We start from the raw sequence: 17,257 nt of genomic DNA, 5'->3' as shown, positions 1-17,257 counted from the left end.
GAAATCATACAACAGGAAATAGTTGTAGTTGATTAGCAAGTTGTTCTAGTTAAGCACCAATGTTACTTTCAATTTTGCCCTTCTGTTTATTACAAAAAAAAATTATAAGATTTGTAAAAAATATTTTTTTAATAAAATGATAATTATATAATAGATAGATGAGGATTATTATTTAATAAATAATTAATCAAATAGAGAATTAGTTTATTATTTAGTTTAACAATCAATTAATTTTTAAATAATTTGTTTTATTTAATTTAACAATCAATTAGTTCTTAAACAAGTAGTTAATTATTTAATTTAAGAATCAATTTGTTTGCTCTTCTATTTAATACAAAAAAGTTCTTTAGATTTGTAAAAATTATTTTTATTAAAAAAATTACTATTTAATAGATGGATTGATATATAATCATAAAGGATTATTATTTAAATTTAAAGCTTTCTTATTCGTAATATATTCTTAAGTACATTTCTTACAGTTGTTATTATGTTTGTCCTTATGTGATGGATTTATGAAAAAACAATTTCAATCTTTAGTTTCTTGACAGATTTTACATTTCTTTTGTTCTTCACTTGTAACTTCTTCATTATTCATTGTAGATTCATTTTCCATTTTCTTATTGTCTTCATTCGGATTTCGTCTTAAATGTTCTTTAAAATAATACTTAGCAACACTTTTTCCACATACATAAGGAATTCGATTTTTATTATAATTTTCTGCATGATATTTATTTAAACATGGTCTACATATAGTTCTATAACCATTTTTTGTATATTTTTGTAAAGTGAAATTATCAATCGATTTCTCTATATTACAATATTTACAAATTATAGTTTTTGGGGAACAATCTTGTTGAACTTCAACGTGCTCCATTTATATACAAAAATTTTGTTAGAATTGTACAAAAGTAATTTTTTAATTTTAAATTATTCATATAAATTATATTAAAACTATTCATCACCAATAATCATCATTGTCATAATCACCGTAATAAGTAGCTTCATCTTGAGCATCAAACATAGCATTAGCATCAATTATTTCAAATTTTTCTGGAACTTTATTTTTAATAATAGTTCTACAAAGTGGACATTTCTCTTTTTCCTTTAACAAATAATCAATACATTCTTTATGAAAAATATGAAAAATATGTTTGCAATTTGTTTTGACAAATTGATTATTATTATCATCACATAAACTAATAGGACAATCAATATATTTTTCACATATCTCAATTACTACATAAGTGTCATTTAGTTTAGTATGTATTTCGTTGTGGTTCTCCATTTATAAGAGATAATTTTTATTAGATTTATAAAACATTCAAAATTCTCTAATTTAATTATATCATAATTACAAACTACAAAATTCACGTTATGTTTATTTTTCGCAGAACTATTAAAAAATATTTCTCTTAAATGGATTCGATTGTAGACATCAACAACAAGCTTACATAAAACGATAAGGAAGTTTTAATGCTTATTGATCAAGAAAATAATCCATGGTTTTATGCAAATCAAGTTGCAGATCTTTTAGGATATAATCGACCTAGACATGCAATTAAAAAAATCATGTTAAACAAAAATACTGTAAAACATATGAAAATTTTCGTAGCATTATTTCACTGCTACCTAAATATATTCAAAATTCAACAAAATTTATCAATTAACCAGGACTTTATTCTTTAGTTATGAAATCCAAAATGCCTTTTGCAGAAGATTTTCAAGATTGGGTTTATGATGTTTTACCATCAATTAGAAAAAGATCACGAATATAAGATAAGAAACGAGATAATTGATGCTTATAAATATCAAATAGAATCTCTACATGAAATACGTAAATTGGATAAAAACAAATGGAAAATTTAAGAGAAACAGTTAATATGGCTTTTGATGTAATAAACCCAAGAAACAAAGAAATAGATACACTATTACGTCATGTTGTTCCTCAAACAAACAATAAAAATTGAATATCAGCTTTTGTAATTTAGTTATTTGATGATAAATGTAATTGTAACCATTATGTCATTAGAACACATCAACAAAATTTGCAGAAACAACTACATAAAATCAAAGATTGACATCCAAATTGTGAAGAAATGTTAAGATTGAACTATAATCCTAATTCAATAAATCTGTATCAGCGAATGAAAGAAAATTTAAGTATTTTCTGGCATCTGAACTATTTCAATATTTTGAATAACTATACACAAGAATAATTGACTAATGATATAATTAGTCTCTTAGCATCAAACTAAACTTTTATGAAATAACTTTATCTTTATTTACCCAACTGTTATGCGAATTATCAAAACCTAACCATTTAACATAAGCTGTATGTCCTCACAATCTTAAAACTTTTTCAACTAAGTATACATTTGGACATTTCGTTTTCTGTAGTTCTTGTTCATAAAAATTTTCTTTTATATCTTTTACTTTATATGTAACTGGATTAGAGTGAATAACATTTTCAATTACAAATGTTTCTGTTGACCAATTAGCTGTATATCTTTTTCAAAAAGGCCTTTAAGTTTACTAATTCTAACTTTATCACCTTTTTTAAATTTGGCGCCAGCTTCATTAGCGTCAGCTGAAGCAGACTTTAGTCTGCGACTAGAGACAATATTAGTTTTTTCAAATTTGTTTCATTTACTTTTATTGGTTTCATTTTTATTGTAGAATGTTTGGTATTATATTTATCAATTAGTTCTTTAACTAGATCGATCCATTAATAATTTCCTTGTAAAGCAAATTTCTTCTGAAAAATTAGAATAATGATTAATGTTATATTTCTTTAATAATTCTTTGAGTTCTTTGTTACAGAATTCTTTGCCATTATCTGTTTGTAAATTATTTGGCTATCTATCTATAAACATTTTTTGAAAAGCATCAGCTACATTCTTGCTTGTTTTATCTTTAATAGGAACAGACCAAGCAAATTTCGAAAAAACATCAGTAACAGTCAATAAATATTTATATCCTTTGTTTATTTTAGAAATTCCTTTTAAATTACCAGAATCCATTTCAACTAAATCAGCTAGCCATAAATCATCTATACTAAAAGAAAGAACATTTCTTCTTTTAAAATTCTTTCTCATTGGTTTAAGTAATTCATTAATTATTTCTTCATGAATAATATTATTTAGACCTTCACTGGCACTTACATTTTTGTTAACAAATTTACTCTTTTTATTTTTACGTATCGTACAAAGACCTTCAAATCTTTGTCTTTCATTTTTAGTTGTTACTCTATGTGGATTATGTTTTTCTGTAAACTTTTTACACTTCCAACAATGAATATGATTGTCTTTAAGAACTAAATGCGAATTATGATTTTCCATTTATATAGAATAAAAATTTAATAAGAGATTTTATAATTGTTCCAATCCATCGTCATCGTTTGATTCAAGTAGCAATTCACCAAATAAAAATACTTTTGGCTCTACAGGAACAGTTTTTATTGTTTCATTTAGAGATATAAGCAATTCATCTTTCCATTTCATTTCATGTTCATTATCGAGTTGATTAGTATATATATTTTTTATCTTATTATTGGATCTTTTTAGTTTTACTGTAAAATTAACAGAATACACTTCACCATCAAAACTGTATCAGATATAAGAATTTTCTTAATTTTTACATCATACTCAAATTTATGTTTAGTATTTCATTTCTAACCATAAAAGTAAATTCAATTAATTTTTTATCATATATTCTTTTTTGAAGATCATTTATTTGACTTAGATATGATGTTAAATCTGCTTTTGAAAAGTAATCTGAATATGCTTCTTCAATCTCCTCTTTGTAAAATAATTTGATACATCACTTTTATTGACATAGTTACTGAATTGTGTTACAATGCTTGTATATTCACGTTTTGTAACATATCCCTTTTCTAAGTATTGTTGAGTAACAGCATCATAACAATTTACTGTATCTTTTATATCTACTATTCGTCTACCTTTAAAATCAATAAAAGTTTTACTTATTTTAAAAATGCCTCATAAGTCTTTCTGGAATTGTTTCATTAAATTATCTATTTTTGCTTCTAAACCTTTTTTAATTTTGATTCCAATGATCCTAATCGTATGACGATTCCTCATCCGTTTTGATCTTACTTCCAAAAATGTCCATATATTAAACCTAAAGTATCATTAAAATATAATTATTACATAATTTTAAAACGAAATAACATAAATGACCACATATTACTTCATTAAAATTTTGTATACTTTCTCTATTGTAATATAATTCGCTTTTTCCTAAACAGTCAACTGATTATTTTGGTATATTACCGCCAAATGAATCAAAAACAACTTTTTTATCTTTATTTTTATAATAACCAATCCAATGTGATCCAGGATTATCCGATGTATCTAAATTTACTATACCACATTCAATTTTAAATGGCTTATTTGGTAATTCATCAATCATATATACACCACGAAAGTGTTTAAGTTTTAATTGTTTAGTAAGTTCCTCTATATCAAAAATACTTAATGTATTAGGATATTTATTAATTACTTTTCGATATCTTTTTTGTTTTCTTTATTCCAGTTCCTACTTTTTTGTTCTTCTAATTCTTTATCAGCTTTCTTTTTGTTCATAACTGCATTTACAATTGCTGCAGATCCATCAGCTAAAGAACCTATTGTTGCTAAATATGGTAATGCAGCTAATAATGATGGTAGAAATCCTCCATGTTGTGTTAATGCATGACCATCTCTCTTTTTTGTTAAGTATTCAATAATTTTCTAACAATGGGAAGACATAATGTAATAAATAAATTTCCTCCAACTTTCTTTTCTTTCTTTCTTTTATAACATCTGTTAAAAATGGCTCAATTGCATTTAATTGTTCATTATTTAACTTTAATGTAATTGACTTTGGTTTAGTTTTGCCACTAGGTAGCAAAGTATAATCAATTATAACGTTATTCATTTATATAGTCAAAAATTTAATAAAGATTTTTTAACTGTATAATCCCTAACCATTTTCATCAACATTAATTACCATACCTAATTTTCGTTTTCCATACATTATTCCTCTAAATGCTGTTGCTGCAACTTTTACACCAAACAAAGTATCATTTGCATACATTCTTTCTTTTGCTGCTAATTGAAGTTCTTTATCAGCTATATATCTTTTTCCAAATCTTTATTATGTCTATAAGCAATATCATGTTTTTTACAAGCTTCATCTAACAGATTTATAACTTTATCACCTTTAGCTAATATTTCTTCTAATTTCATCCCTGGACCACAAAATCGATAATCAGGGAGATGCATTTCAAATGGCAATTTGTTAATCAAAGTATTTACTAATCCTTTTCCATATTTATCACTTTTCAAAAATGTATGAGGAAGATTATTCAAAAATCTAATTAAATATGGAATTACTTTTGGATTATCATTTATAAAATCACTAAATTTATTTAAATTTGTGCATTACTAACTTTTTCATTACGATAATTTTTATTTCCAGCTAATAACTGCTAATCTATCAATTAATTGTCTCTCATCATTCATCCAAACATATTCAATTGATTTATCCGCATTTTTTTAAATGAAACCTTTACCTTTTCGTTCCGGAGAACTGAAATCTGAAGAATCTATAGTTTGTCTTCTTAAGTTTGGAAAATAATCAACAATTTCTTTTATTAAGTAGTTACATTTATTACCTGTACTTGACATTATTTTATTTGGATTATTATCAGAATATAATGCTCCAGAATTATATAATGTATCTGCATAATTTGATAAAACAACAGAATTAAACTTGTCATTCATATGATCTATAGTAATTTGTTTTTCAGTTAGTAGTTCACATTAATCCATCTGTACCATCATATGTTTTCTCACCAATTTTTTATTTATCTCCACTGAATTCAACAGGTAAATTTCCAACATACTTAAACATGCCAACAGGTTTTAAACCAAAAATTTAATCTTCACTATGATGACTGGACTGTAACATTCTGTCACTCACATTTATCTTTTTAGTTTCATTTATCTTTTTATTTTCATTTTGATGCCTACTTGATTCTTTTTTCTCTTTGTATTTATTTAATATATGTTGAATTTCTGATTCACTTAATGTATAATCATATTTTCCAGGAATATCATCAGACCAATCTTTTAATAGTTTAATTGGTGATAAATCTCCAAAATCTTCTATATGATGACAGTATGGAATCATTTGTTTTTCAACTTCTCTATTTTCTTCAATTGATTTTAAAACATTATCACCTAATCCTAAGATTTCTTGTTTAACTTGTTCAATTGCATCAACAAAAGGTTGATCTTCCTTTTTACATTTTTCATATTCTGTTCTTGGTTGCTTTTCCAAAGCATAAATTGTTCTTTTAAATCTTCAGCAGTCTTTATTTTGTTTAGCTTGTTTAACAAGTTTTTCATCATACTTCATAAACATTTATTAAGGAAGAAAAACATTATTTATGTTATGTTTATATTAACATTTATGTTAACGTTTATATTAACATATATGTTTACATTTATGTTTAACGTTTAACATTTATGTTTATTTTTATGTTTATGTTTTTGTTTAACATTTGTTTATGTTTCATGTTTATGTTTTTAAAAATTAATGAGGTAACGCATTTTACTTATACATTTATCATAATAATCACAACAACAAGTGTCTGGTCCACATGTAGCATCATCCTTAGACCATGAGCAATTTGTATAATGTCGACCATAAATTGATTCTACTTTTTGTGATTTTTCGTATTTTTTTTAAAGTAATCAACAGCTTCTTTAAATTCATTTATATGTTCAGGTAAAACCTCATCATCATGGTCTCATAGATATACGATATCATTTTTTAAAGTGGCCATTTATTATAGATAAAAATAATTAAAGATTTATAAAATGTTGTGTTTTATTTCTAAACTTAACTTCATTTGGTTTTCTTCTCATAACTATTGTGAAAAATCAAAACTCATCATTCCATCATTTAATACTCATTTCTTTAAAAATATCAACAAATTCATGATACATATGATTTACATTTGTATCATCTTGTCTAAAGGTATTTAAAATATTTAGTTTGTCTAACTAACTGTTTAGGTAATTTCGAATAAGTTTGAGCTGAATAAAAGCAATCTATACCTTTGCGTCTGCCTCTAGTAAAATATTGTCTTACAATATCTTGATTTTCTAGAATTGATACTTTGGCTGAAATAAACTTTTTGAATAAATGTATAAATGTTTAAATTTATTCCAATTTAAACATCCTGGAGCTAAAATATAATTACCAATCATTAATGTTGTTTTTCCACAACCACTTGGTCCAATTATCACATATCTAATAGAATTTGGTAAAAGTTTACCATGTTTGTTTTTCAAATTATTTTCTAGAATTCTTACTTCAGGTTCCCAAACTGTTTTTTTTCATTTATTTAAAAAATTTTTCCATAGTAAATGAGTAGATTGATGCAGTCTAAAGACAGCTTTGGCATTCGCCTACTTCAACTTAGTGATAAATCTTCAATACTTAGAAAAAGTGATACTATACTAATGATTCACTAGTTGGTTTTTATTCTACTTTTTTAATGCCAAATATTACAACAAAAAATAATAAACTTTATTGTGATGGAGAAACGATACAAATTCCTATAGGTCAACATAGTTTTAAAAATTTAGAAAAATTTATTCATTCAGAAAAAACCTAATATACATATTAAGGCAGATGAAATTTTAAATAGAATTGTTATTGAAAGTGATGTAAAATTGTATCTGGATGTAGCAGATAGTATCGGAAATGTACTTGGTTTTCGTAATCAAATTATTTTCCATAATGAAAAAGCCATAGCTAAAGATGTTCCTAAAATTATTGCTTTTGAATTAATAAATATAAATTTTAATCTTGCTAATGGAGTGTATGTAAAACATAATGATCATTTTCATAAAGAAATTAATATTATTGCTTCATTTAAACATAATGCACAAGTTGATGGGCAAATAATTTATGAACCAAAATATCCTGTAAAATTTCCTATTTTTAATACTATTCAACATTTAAAAGTTACGACAACTGATGAAAATGATAATTTAGTTGACTTTAATGGTGCTACTGTAACAGTTGTTTTAGAAATATCTTAGTCATAGACTGAAGTCTGCTTTGCTACTGCTAATAATTTTTTTCCTCAATAACAGACAAATAAATAAAGACACAGATTGACGAAGCTAGTATGGGAGTGGAGTCCAAGAGAGCACTGGAGGCCTAGAGGAAGACCACCAGACAAATGGGACAAAGATGTCAAGAAGATCGCTGGTATCACCTGGCAGAGAACTGCCCAAGACCATCCCACTTGGAGAAGACTTATGAAAGCCTACCTGAATCCACAACTCGAAGAGGCCACATCATCTAATGATTGAATTGGATGATGATGATATAACTGCTAAAACAATCTTAGACTGCGTCATGAATAAAATTGAAAGTAATCAATTCCATTCATTCTCTGTGAATGAGAAAACCAAAAATAATTTAAATGTTCCTAACAAAGATACAGAAATTGAAATAAATATTGTTGATGGTTGGCTTCATCCAAATCATGCACAATTGTACATGAATTTTAGTATTATTGGAAATGATGGCACTGATTATCCAACTTATGATGGAAAATCAAACAAATAAATAAATGGATAATTATGTAGCAAAACTGTTTGAATTTATAATGATAAAGGAAAAAACATTTTATCTAGAATTGAACATCCTTTTATTTCTTTATCTGTTTTACTTCATCTAACTTCATCTGTTACTGACAAAATAAGTTTAGGACATATAATTAATGCAGGAAAAATAAATAGTGAAAGAAATGAAGTTCTTTATCCACTATCATTACTTAGTGGATTTTTTAAAGATTATAAAGAAATTATGTGGGAAGGAGATTTAACAGTAAATTTTACATGTAGTTCATCTTTTGGAGAGACAATTTTACGTTGGTCTGATAAAAATGATGCCCGAATTGAAATAAGATACACTTCCTAAAGAAGAGAAAATAGTTATAGAATCTACGGAAATTCCTGTACCAGTTGTTAAATATGAACCAAAATATGAACTTGAACTATGTGAAATTATTCTTAAGAATCCGAAAATTCCTATTTCTTTTTATGGACTTCAAACACAAGAAGTTGCCGGATTATCTGGTAAAAACAGTTTTGAACTAGATATTACAAATTACTATAACTCTACGGGATTTGATATGCCATACTTCGTATTTGTTACAATTCAAACAAATCGAAAAAATAATCAATTAGTTGATTTGTCATTATTTGATCATGACAAATTATGGAATATAAATTTAAAAAATGATGAAATGAAATTTTTCTTCAACAAATGTGGAATATTAATCCGCCAAACAATTTTCTGAAAGCATATGATGCATTTCTTGATTTTAAAAGAATTACTTTACTAAAATCAGATATTGATGTTAGTCCATTTAGTTTTATAAATAATTATCCAATTTATGTAATTAATATGACACGCAGAAAGAATGTTGTAGCCACTAAGAAAACTACTATGAAAGTTTATGCAACTTTTAATGATAAAATTCCAAATGATACACTTGCTTACATAATTATGTATGGTAAAAAGAATCTTACATATGATGCACAACATAGATTACTTACTGAAAATTTTTAATTGTTAACATTTGCTTCTATATAAATGAATGAGAAACTTGAAAAATTCTAAAAGGGTTAACTTCTTGCTTATATACATTTCTGAAACATTTTAAGAAAGATAGAAAAAATAAAAACTGAAAATTTTAGTATCTTACTTAATAAATGATTTCCGATTTATTTTATTACATATTTTCTAGATAGCTCTTTTGATGTAGATCATTGACTGAGGAATTAACAAAGTCGTTTGCCCCTTGGCCCTGTGAGTTATGCAACCAGACTTACTTCATTGTATTGCATGTATCAAACTTTTTGGGAAAAAGGGCCTAAGCAAAAAGGCAATCAGAATTCCAATATCTCTAAAAATAAAAAAATTATAGTAAAAACGAATTTTCATAGTCTTGAGATTAAACAGAAAATCACAAGTCCAAAAGTGCTGAGTCATGGTAGATACATTTTGCATGTATGAAACTGTACTTAATTTTATATGTATCTAACTGTACTTAGAGAGACATCTGCAAGCATTAGTCTGAACTAATAGGATTCTAGCTTCTGTCAACAGATAGCATTGAAGTAAGTTCCATTTACTTTAATGTGGGAACATACTTTATTTAGATGTAATTTCCTCTAGTTTTGTTTATAATTTTGTCATTAAAAATCGCATTCATCAATTGTTCACGCTTGTTCTCCAATTTTAAAAGGGAATAATGTTAAGAAACTAATGAATTTGATCCTGAAAGAAATTGAAAAACACGTTGATTTTTAGAAGATACTTTGTTAGTAGAACTCCAACTATATATACATTCTTTAAGCTCCTTTACTTCAGCAAAAAACTTCACACATTCATTGACCAATGAGAGTGCACATATCAAAGGTCATTATAATGTATTTGAGTGCTAACCATTTGGCTAAAGTATCCAACTCTCTCACTTATTTACTTTATAAAAGCCCGAACAAAAGAAGTGGTTCTGTTAATTCAGAACTTAGTGTAGTGTAGGGCTGTGTACATAAGGATAGAGAAGTACAAAATACAGAAAATGTGTGAAAAACAATGTGTTGGATCTTTTGCACTTTTTCAAAATCAATAAAAATTTTAATATAATTTACTTCTGTTAACTAATATATTTATTTATGTTCACAATGTAAAATTTAATTTTCTCATTATTTTATTTAAATGGACAACACTACGCGTCAGCTAAAGCAAACTTTAGACTGTGCCAAGCCACAATTAAGACAGTGTAGTGAATGTATGATTAAAAAAAGTACTGTCGAATTTTATAAAGATAAATATCAAACAGGTAGACATTGCTACGTATGTAAAGAATGCTGGAAAGAACGTCTGAAAATAAAAGTGAATGTGGGAGAAGAGTAATGGGTCTTCATTCAAAAAACATTTTTAACAACAACTCACAACAATTTTATGGCTGCTCAAAAAGGAAGAATTAGGAAGATCTTGGGTAGAGAAAAGCTTCATTAAATTAAGCTTTTATAATCTTACATTGTATGTAAAATAAGTGATTTTTATTATATTTACGATTACATTATTTATATTAATATATTCTATTATATTATAAAACTATCTTATTAGGTGAAAGGGATGGTAGATGCATTTTGTATCTTCTGGAATATTACACGAATCTTACAGAAAATAAAAAATTCCAAATGTTAATGAGTAATTTTTAATTTTTTTATATGATTGGTCGAGTGGAACAGAACGTACAAAATCCATCTACTATGGTGGGAAAATAATTCTGAAATTAGAACTACTTAGTGAGGCTGGCAGTGGCGAGTATTCCTGTGTGCCTCCCTGGCGCAGTGGGCAGCGCGTGTCCTCTTCTTACGGGCGTACGTTCGATCCTCACCTCAGCCATCTCATTTTCTCTCCACGACGGTGAAACGCACAGCATAGCTTTTGCGAGGTAAGGCCGTATATGCCGTTTATTACCACCTAGGCTTCTTTGCGTCAACGTGAGAGTGTTTGTTTCCAGTTATTACTAATTACAGTTTTGCTAGTTGCACTCGAGACTGAAAGCGATGTTTGTGTAGTATGACTTGGGCGGCGGACAGAGTTCAGCGTTGGCGCCAGATTCGGCAGTAAAGTTGCGTGCAGGAGAAGTATTTCTGGAAGCAAACACACGTAGTGGATCCTTGAAGTATGTCCGGTATGGTCTAGTGGCTAGGATACCTGGCTTTCACCCAGGAGGCCCGGGTTCGATTCCCGGTACCGGAATGTGAATTTTCTGGGCTGGGATGAGGAAACGTCTCACGGCCGTTTTTCGTCTTCGTGGTGTTGCTGCTCTGGGTTCCATGTATAAGGTGAGAGAAAGTCAAGAAAAAGAGATACATGCTCACGTGAATGGCGGACCGCTTAGAAGGAAGAGGAGATGGTTTTGGACTGCTGATGCGACAGTGTTGCGTGGCCCGTTAGCTCAGTGGGCTATAGCGTCGTGCTAGTAACACGGTCATGGGTTCGATCCCTCCACAGGCCATTCCATTTTCTTCGCTAATAGGAAATGCAGTCTCCTGCGAGACTCTGCGAGGCAGATTCCAAAACTACCTGCACATCGAGCTACAAGTCTGAACGTTTCACTCAGTTGTCGTCAACGGCCGGCTCCCTTTCGATTAATGAAGTTAAGCAGAGGTGGGCGTGGCTAGTGATTAGATGGGTGATGGGCGGGAACTCTGCGTGCTATTGGACCTTTCCACTTTCACCCCCACCCTCCCCCTTTTGTGTTACAGTGTTGTTGTGCTATGATGCGTCCCTCAGCAATTTAAATTTTGGATCATATGTTCGTTAACGTAATTTAAAGAGCTTGTTTGCCAAAAAGAGCGCAAGTTAAGTGCCAGAACGACTTTGGCAATAACACAACCGTACGAATCCACAGAGAATTTCTCAAATATCGTAGATAACACCGTAGCGAAGCAGTGAGATTTCCGAAATTTGTAAATGAAAATTTAGCTTTTCGTATTGAAAAGGAAAGGTACTCTTGATTACCTTATTTCTCGCAGCCGATTGTCGTACTTCTCCTGTCATATCGGCCCCACTGCCGAGCGGCAGCGAGCGGCAGTCGAGCAAAGTCGGGCCAAGTCGACACACGATGAAGTGAAATCAACTGAAGGACCCACCCACTTAGCTGGAACGAGGCGAGAGACGAGCAGATACTACTTGTGCCGCGACACTTGGCAATTTCGAGGATCGCATGGTGTTGAACACACACTATTGCGCTAGGCAAAAATGACAATGCTCCTGCGGTGGCCGAGAATCGAACCCGGATCAACTGCTTGGGAAGCAACCATGCTGACCGTTACACCACCACCGCACTGCGCTGCAGGCTTCGTGTGTCGTGATCCGTTGCCGCCCCTGCTGCCACCAGAGGCCGAAGCGAATCTGCTGCAGGCGCCCTGCCCGCCAGCACATCCGAACGCTTTGCCACGCTGCTTCCAGGGCGAGGCACCGTAACTAGACGCAGGATTGACTTCCGCTGAGAAGTCCACCCTTTCGTGTTCGGCATGGTGGGAAACGAATTCTGAAATTAGAACTACTTAGTGAGGCTGGCGGTGGCGAGTATTCCTGTGTGCCTCCCTGGCGCAGTGGGCAGCGCGTGTCCTCTTCTTACGGGCGTACGTTCGATCCTCACCTCAGCCATCTCATTTTCTCTCCACGACGGTGAAACGCACAGCATAGCTTTTGCGAGGTAAGGCCGTATATGCCGTTTATTACCACCTAGGCTTCTTTGCGTCAACGTGAGAGTGTTTGTTTCCAGTTATTACTAATTACAGTTTTGCTAGTTGCACTCGAGACTGAAAGCGATGTTTGTGTAGTATGACTTGGGCGGCGGACAGAGTTCAGCGTTGGCGCCAGATTCGGCAGTAAAGTTGCGTGCAGGAGAAGTATTTCTGGAAGCAAACACACGTAGTGGATCCTTGAAGTATGTCCGGTATGGTCTAGTGGCTAGGATACCTGGCTTTCACCCAGGAGGCCCGGGTTCGATTCCCGGTACCGGAATGTGAATTTTCTGGGCTGGGATGAGGAAACGTCTGACGGCCGTTTTTCGTCTTCGTGGTGTTGCTGCTCTGGGTTCCATGTATAAGGTGAGAGAAAGTCAAGAAAAAGAGATACATGCTCACGTGAATGGCGGACCGCTTAGAAGGAAGAGGAGATGGTTTTGGACTGCTGATGCGACAGTGTTGCGTGGCCCGTTAGCTCAGTGGGCTATAGCGTCGTGCTAGTAACACGGTCATGGGTTCGATCCCTCCACAGGCCATTCCATTTTCTTCGCTAATAGGAAATGCAGTCTCCTGCGAGACTCTGCGAGGCAGATTCCAAAACTACCTGCACATCGAGCTACAAGTCTGAACGTTTCACTCAGTTGTCGTCAACGGCCGGCTCCCTTTCGATTAATGAAGTTAAGCAGAGGTGGGCGTGGCTAGTGATTAGATGGGTGATGGGCGGGAACTCTGCGTGCTATTGGACCTTTCCACTTTCACCCCCACCCTCCCCCTTTTGTGTTACAGTGTTGTTGTGCTATGATGCGTCCCTCAGCAATTTAAATTTTGGATCATATGTTCGTTAACGTAATTTAAAGAGCTTGTTTGCCAAAAAGAGCGCAAGTTAAGTGCCAGAACGACTTTGGCAATAACACAACCGTACGAATCCACAGAGAATTTCTCAAATATCGTAGATAACACCGTAGCGAAGCAGTGAGATTTCCGAAATTTGTAAATGAAAATTTAGCTTTTCGTATTGAAAAGGAAAGGTACTCTTGATTACCTTATTTCTCGCAGCCGATTGTCGTACTTCTCCTGTCATATCGGCCCCACTGCCGAGCGGCAGCGAGCGGCAGTCGAGCAAAGTCGGGCCAAGTCGACACACGATGAAGTGAAATCAACTGAAGGACCCACCCACTTAGCTGGAACGAGGCGAGAGACGAGCAGATACTACTTGTGCCGCGACACTTGGCAATTTCGAGGATCGCATGGTGTTGAACACACACTATTGCGCTAGGCAAAAATGACAATGCTCCTGCGGTGGCCGAGAATCGAACCCGGATCAACTGCTTGGGAAGCAACCATGCTGACCGTTACACCACCACCGCACTGCGCTGCAGGCTTCGTGTGTCGTGATCCGTTGCCGCCCCTGCTGCCACCAGAGGCCGAAGCGAATCTGCTGCAGGCGCCCTGCCCGCCAGCACATCCGAACGCTTTGCCACGCTGCTTCCAGGGCGAGGCACCGTAACTAGACGCAGGATTGACTTCCGCTGAGAAGTCCACCCTTTCGTGTTCGGCATGGTGGGAAACGAATTCTGAAATTAGAACTACTTAGTGAGGCTGGCGGTGGCGAGTATTCCTGTGTGCCTCCCTGGCGCAGTGGGCAGCGCGTGTCCTCTTCTTACGGGCGTACGTTCGATCCTCACCTCAGCCATCTCATTTTCTCTCCACGACGGTGAAACGCACAGCATAGCTTTTGCGAGGTAAGGCCGTATATGCCGTTTATTACCACCTAGGCTTCTTTGCGTCAACGTGAGAGTGTTTGTTTCCAGTTATTACTAATTACAGTTTTGCTAGTTGCACTCGAGACTGAAAGCGATGTTTGTGTAGTATGACTTGGGCGGCGGACAGAGTTCAGCGTTGGCGCCAGATTCGGCAGTAAAGTTGCGTGCAGGAGAAGTATTTCTGGAAGCAAACACACGTAGTGGATCCTTGAAGTATGTCCGGTATGGTCTAGTGGCTAGGATACCTGGCTTTCACCCAGGAGGCCCGGGTTCGATTCCCGGTACCGGAATGTGAATTTTCTGGGCTGGGATGAGGAAACGTCTGACGGCCGTTTTTCGTCTTCGTGGTGTTGCTGCTCTGGGTTCCATGTATAAGGTGAGAGAAAGTCAAGAAAAAGAGATACATGCTCACGTGAATGGCGGACCGCTTAGAAGGAAGAGGAGATGGTTTTGGACTGCTGATGCGACAGTGTTGCGTGGCCCGTTAGCTCAGTGGGCTATAGCGTCGTGCTAGTAACACGGTCATGGGTTCGATCCCTCCACAGGCCATTCCATTTTCTTCGCTAATAGGAAATGCAGTCTCCTGCGAGACTCTGCGAGGCAGATTCCAAAACTACCTGCACATCGAGCTACAAGTCTGAACGTTTCACTCAGTTGTCGTCAACGGCCGGCTCCCTTTCGATTAATGAAGTTAAGCAGAGGTGGGCGTGGCTAGTGATTAGATGGGTGATGGGCGGGAACTCTGCGTGCTATTGGACCTTTCCACTTTCACCCCCACCCTCCCCCTTTTGTGTTACAGTGTTGTTGTGCTATGATGCGTCCCTCAGCAATTTAAATTTTGGATCATATGTTCGTTAACGTAATTTAAAGAGCTTGTTTGCCAAAAAGAGCGCAAGTTAAGTGCCAGAACGACTTTGGCAATAACACAACCGTACGAATCCACAGAGAATTTCTCAAATATCGTAGATAACACCGTAGCGAAGCAGTGAGATTTCCGAAATTTGTAAATGAAAATTTAGCTTTTCGTATTGAAAAGGAAAGGTACTCTTGATTACCTTATTTCTCGCAGCCGATTGTCGTACTTCTCCTGTCATATCGGCCCCACTGCCGAGCGGCAGCGAGCGGCAGTCGAGCAAAGTCGGGCCAAGTCGACACACGATGAAGTGAAATCAACTGAAGGACCCACCCACTTAGCTGGAACGAGGCGAGAGACGAGCAGATACTACTTGTGCCGCGACACTTGGCAATTTCGAGGATCGCATGGTGTTGAACACACACTATTGCGCTAGGCAAAAATGACAATGCTCCTGCGGTGGCCGAGAATCGAACCCGGATCAACTGCTTGGGAAGCAACCATGCTGACCGTTACACCACCACCGCACTGCGCTGCAGGCTTCGTGTGTCGTGATCCGTTGCCGCCCCTGCTGCCACCAGAGGCCGAAGCGAATCTGCTGCAGGCGCCCTGCCCGCCAGCACATCCGAACGCTTTGCCACGCTGCTTCCAGGGCGAGGCACCGTAACTAGACGCAGGATTGACTTCCGCTGAGAAGTCCACCCTTTCGTGTTCGGCATGGTGGGAATCGAATTCTGAAATTAGAACTACTTAGTGAGGCTGGCGGTGGCGAGTATTCCTGTGTGCCTCCCTGGCGCAGTGGGCAGCGCGTGTCCTCTTCTTACGGGCGTACGTTCGATCCTCACCTCAGCCATCTCATTTTCTCTCCACGACGGTGAAACGCACAGCATAGCTTTTGCGAGGTAAGGCCGTATATGCCGTTTATTACCACCTAGGCTTCTTTGCGTCAACGTGAGAGTGTTTGTTTCCAGTTATTACTAATTACAGTTTTGCTAGTTGCACTCGAGACTGAAAGCGATGTTTGTGTAGTATGACTTGGGCGGCGGACAGAGTTCAGCGTTGGCGCCAGATTCGGCAGTAAAGTTGCGTGCAGGAGAAGTATTTCTGGAAGCAAACACACGTAGTGGATCCTTGAAGTATGTCCGGTATGGTCTAGTGGCTAGGATACCTGGCTTTCACCCAGGAGGCCCGGGTTCGATTCCCGGTACCGGAATGTGAATTTTCTGGGCTGGGATGAGGAAACGTCTGACGGCCGTTTTTCGTCTTCGTGG

The 17,257-nt window shown here is 34.5% G+C and overlaps 7 non-coding genes across 7 annotated transcripts; 4 read left to right on the top strand and 3 right to left on the bottom strand.

The window, feature by feature from the left end:
- The first annotated feature begins 11,799 nt into the window (after positions 1-11,799).
- Trnae-uuc (transfer RNA glutamic acid (anticodon UUC)) lies at positions 11,800-11,871 on the top strand. The gene has a single exon. It is a non-coding gene; the product is annotated as a tRNA-Glu (tRNA).
- Positions 11,872-12,889: 1,018 nt separating this feature from the next.
- Positions 12,890-12,961, bottom strand: Trnag-ccc (transfer RNA glycine (anticodon CCC)). The gene has a single exon. It is a non-coding gene; the product is annotated as a tRNA-Gly (tRNA).
- Positions 12,962-13,575: 614 nt separating this feature from the next.
- On the top strand, positions 13,576-13,647 carry Trnae-uuc (transfer RNA glutamic acid (anticodon UUC)). The gene has a single exon. It is a non-coding gene; the product is annotated as a tRNA-Glu (tRNA).
- A 1,018-nt stretch (positions 13,648-14,665) lies between these two features.
- Trnag-ccc (transfer RNA glycine (anticodon CCC)) lies at positions 14,666-14,737 on the bottom strand. Its single transcript has one exon. It is a non-coding gene; the product is annotated as a tRNA-Gly (tRNA).
- Positions 14,738-15,351: 614 nt separating this feature from the next.
- Trnae-uuc (transfer RNA glutamic acid (anticodon UUC)) lies at positions 15,352-15,423 on the top strand. Its single transcript has one exon. It is a non-coding gene; the product is annotated as a tRNA-Glu (tRNA).
- Positions 15,424-16,441: 1,018 nt separating this feature from the next.
- Positions 16,442-16,513, bottom strand: Trnag-ccc (transfer RNA glycine (anticodon CCC)). Its single transcript has one exon. It is a non-coding gene; the product is annotated as a tRNA-Gly (tRNA).
- A 614-nt stretch (positions 16,514-17,127) lies between these two features.
- Positions 17,128-17,199, top strand: Trnae-uuc (transfer RNA glutamic acid (anticodon UUC)). The gene has a single exon. It is a non-coding gene; the product is annotated as a tRNA-Glu (tRNA).
- The last annotated feature ends 58 nt before the right edge of the window (positions 17,200-17,257 follow it).

This window comes from Schistocerca nitens, unplaced genomic scaffold, assembly GCF_023898315.1.
Source record: "Schistocerca nitens isolate TAMUIC-IGC-003100 unplaced genomic scaffold, iqSchNite1.1 HiC_scaffold_352, whole genome shotgun sequence".
NCBI classification, from domain to species: Eukaryota; Metazoa; Arthropoda; class Insecta; order Orthoptera; family Acrididae; genus Schistocerca; species Schistocerca nitens.
The sequence above is the reverse complement of the archived record's forward strand: the minus strand, read 5'-3'. Positions and strand labels throughout refer to the sequence as shown.